This window comes from Chiloscyllium punctatum, unplaced genomic scaffold (assembly GCF_047496795.1).
Source record: "Chiloscyllium punctatum isolate Juve2018m unplaced genomic scaffold, sChiPun1.3 scaffold_556, whole genome shotgun sequence".
In the NCBI taxonomy this organism is placed as follows: domain Eukaryota; kingdom Metazoa; phylum Chordata; class Chondrichthyes; order Orectolobiformes; family Hemiscylliidae; genus Chiloscyllium; species Chiloscyllium punctatum.
Window position 1 is genome coordinate 59,135 of NW_027310290.1, and position 3,938 is coordinate 63,072.

A 3,938-nucleotide genomic window follows, 5' to 3' on the forward strand; every position below is an offset into this window, starting at 1 on the left:
CAAACATATGAAATTATGAAGGGAGTCGATAAAATAGAAATAGATTGGATGTTTTCACTGGTAGATGAGGCAAGGACAAGAGGGCATGGCCTCAAGATTAGAGGAAGCAGGTTTAGAAATGAACTGAGGAGGAACTTCTTCACCCAGAGGGTTGTGAATATATGGAATTCCTTGCCCAGGGAAGTAGTTGAGGCTACTTCAGTAATCACTTTTAAAACTAAGGTAGATACTTTTTGTTTGGAAAATAAAGGAATTAAGGGATATGGTGAAACGTGCGAAAGTGGAGCTGAGTCCACAAAAAGATTTGCCATGATCTTATTGAGTGGCGGAGCAGTCTCAAAGGGCCGGGCAGCCTACTCCTGCTCCCAGATCTTATGTGAGTGAGAGAGAGAGTCATTGTTAATTATCTTGCTCACCTTTTCAAAATAGTTGGTTGTACTTTCCTCTGCAGTTTATAGATTGTCCGTACACTCTGCTTGAGGTGAATTCGTTCAAAATTTTTTTCCAACCTTCATAAAACTTCAGCAAAGTCGACACAAGTTTATCTAAAAGTGGCGTCAAATACTTCTCATCTCTCTGGGAAAAAAAGCACTGCGGACGCTGGAATCAGAAACAAAAGAAGAATTTGCTAAGAAACCCCAGCAGTTCTGGGAACATCTGTGAAAAGAGGAAGCAGTGTTAACGTTTCAGGTCCAGCAACCCTTCTTCAGACCTGCTTCTTGCAGGAAAAGGTCGGTGCACTCGCTGGGTGGGTCGGGGGAAGGTGAGAGAAGTAAATGAGATGAAGCCCACCTCTCTAATCTCTGCACTGAACCTGTGTCGGAATTGATGCCGTTATCTTGATAGGAGCTGTGAGATGCTGCCCTCCCCGAGCAGTAAATTCTTCAGTGTATTTCTGCAGGCTGCCGATTGCGGTAGCGTCCGCCTGCCAGTAGATGGTGGTATTGTGTCGCTTTGTTCTGAAGAAGTGTCACTGGACACGAAACGTTAACTCTGCTTCCTCTCCACAGATGCTGCCAGACCTGCTGGGTTTTCCAAACAATTTCTGTGCTTTTTTTTTCGCTTTATACTTTCCAGCATCCAGCGTTCTTTGTTTAGCTATAATCACAGAAACATGCATTGACCCCCTGCGTCCATTCGCCTCTAACCCAAGATAAAAGCTCTACAGCAGCCCGAGGTGAGTTTGGCATTTTCAAAGACGTCAAACCTGCTGTACAATGTTTTGAGAGAGTTTTTGAGCTCAAACACACACGACAGCATTTTGGATTCTGGGAAAAAGCTGGGGTTTGGGGTTGAGGGAGATGCAAAAACTAAGAATCGGTTTCCCAACTGAGGCAAAATCACATTAAAAGTGCAATTGGCTTTCGCCATTCCTAACTGGGAATTCGCCCCCTCCCCCCAACGCCACGGTCTGTGTCTCTCAATGCTGAGGGGACAGGGAGGGGCTGGGGTGGGCAGAGAAGGAGAGGGGTGTGGAGAGATGAGGACTCAGGGAGAGGAGGGGAGGAATGTGGGTTGGGGAGAAAAAGCAAAAGGGTGAGGGAGAGGCTTGAGAGGGAGGGATGGAGAGATAAAGAGAGAGATGGGGATCGGAAGGGACTGGGAGGCGATCGGGAGACGAGGGGAGGGGCTGGGGTTGGGAGGGGAGAAGGTGTTGGGGAGAGATGGAGAAGTGGGAGGCGGGGTCGGAAGAGAGAGTGGGGGGTTTGGGATGAGATGAGGATAGGAGAGGGGAGGGATTGGATGAGGAGAAATGGGGAGGGAATGGTGAGAGAGGCGGAGTTACCTGGGGAGAGTAAGAAGGGGGTGGGGAGAGAATAGAGAGATAGGGAAGGGAGAAGTCAAGCGGATGGGGTGAGATAGGAAGAGATGAGGAAGGGGTATGGAGAGCCCGGAAAGGAGATCGGGTGGCGAGAGAATGAGAGAGGGTGGGAAGAGGGGAGTAGGAGTAGGAGGGGCAGGAAGGGAGGGAGAGGAGGAAGATACAGTGAGTACATTGAGCTGACCTGATAATCTGAAAGGCTGATGAAAGCCTCTAAAGTGAAGGCAGGGCTCACTGTAGCAGAGGGTGAGCAGAGACTGCGCTGGGGTGAAGTGGAGGGGGAGAGGTGTGGCGGTTGATGACACGTTGTCTGAGGCTAACCTGGATGGAAAGTTGGGGGGTGGGGGAGGTTGTGGGTTGTGGAGATGGAGGGGTGAGCTGGGAGGGTCTCGGTTGTGAGGAGTTGTTTGTGAGGATGGTGTAATGGAATCACTGAGATGCAATGCCTCCTCCCTCAAACAGCGAGGAGGCGGCGAAGGTACAGTTCATTTCCAGTTGGCCCAGATGTTTGTGCGCAGGCGCTGAGCGGAGAGCGTGTGAAGTCACACTCTGCGGCCGAGTGTGAAAGCCACAGGCCGCCCACGGTGCAGGGAGCTCGGCACAGGACAGGCTGATTTTCCATGACCTCAGTTACAGTGCTGCCCGCAACACCACCTCGCCCCCCTAAAACACACACACACAGCTCTCCCGTCACCCCGTCCACACACTCACACACCTCTCCCCTCATTCTTCTGCCCCACACACACCCCTCTGCCCAACCCCCCGCCCACACACACATACCTCTCCCTCCATTCCTCTCCCCAGACACCCTTCTCCCCATCCTCTCCCACAACACACCCCTTACCCATTCCTGTCCCCACACCTCTCCCCCACACGCCCCCTCCCCATCCCCTATCCCACACCCACACACCTCCCTCCATTCCTCTCCCCCATACACCCCTCTCCGCATCTCCTCATCACTAACACACCTCTCCCCCATTCCTGTCCCTCATACACCCACTCCCCATTCTCTCCCACAAAAACATACACACACAAACACACCCCTTCCCCATTCCTATTCCCCACACACCCCTCTCCCACAAACACACACACAAACACACCCTTTCCCCATTCCTCTCCCACAAGCACACACACAAACACACCCCTTCCCCATTCCTCTCCTCCCCACACACACCCTTATCCCCACCCCCTCCCTTACACTCACCTCGCCCCCATATCTCACCCCAAAGCACCCCACTCCCCATCTCCTCCCCTCCGTACACACCTCGACCCCATATCTCTCCCCTACAGACTCCACTCCCCATCACCTCCCACATGCATACCTCACCCTCATACCACTTCCTCATTCAGCCCTCTCCCCAGCCCCTCCTCCACAGACCCGCACCTCTTTCCCATATATCTGTCCCACATTCCCCTCTCCCCATCCGCTCCCCACACACTCACCTCTCCCCTATACCTCTCTCCCACATACCCCCCTGAGCATCCCCAACCCCACCCATACTTATCCCCATATCTCTCGGCCATACGCCCTTCTCCCAGCTCCACCCCCGCCTCTCCTATCTTTCCCCTACACACAGCTCTTCCATCACCCCCTTTCCCCTATACACCTTTCACCCACTCTCCTCCCCCACTGGGGTGATGCTGCCCCTTTTAACAAGGTTAGGTTGCCCATAAAGGTAGAGGTGCTGCTTTGTCTGGAAATTGTTACTTTGAACAATAGCAGGGGCGTCGCCAGTTCTCCCAATTCAGGTCTTTATCTCTCTCTAGTTTGGTTTCTGTACCAAGCAGTCAGAAAACTGTTGGAGAACTCAACGAGCAGTTACAGTGAAAAGAGGTTCCATGCTTCAACAGATGCTTCTTGCCTGAACTTTCTCTCCGAAACCTCTCCTGCCTGTAAGATCCTGTGTTTGGGTTTATCGGTTGGGTTATCAACTAAGTTAAATTATTCTAAGTGCTGTTTTCTGTTGCTCGTGTTTCATGTGTAATGTTTAAATAAGTTTTGTTTTTAAAGCTACATTACTCCTGGAATGTCCACCTTTCATCTGCCTTTTAAAAAATATCAGTTAGGGTCTGGGCTACCTTCTTAAAATATCTTAATAGGGTCTGGACTGGTCCA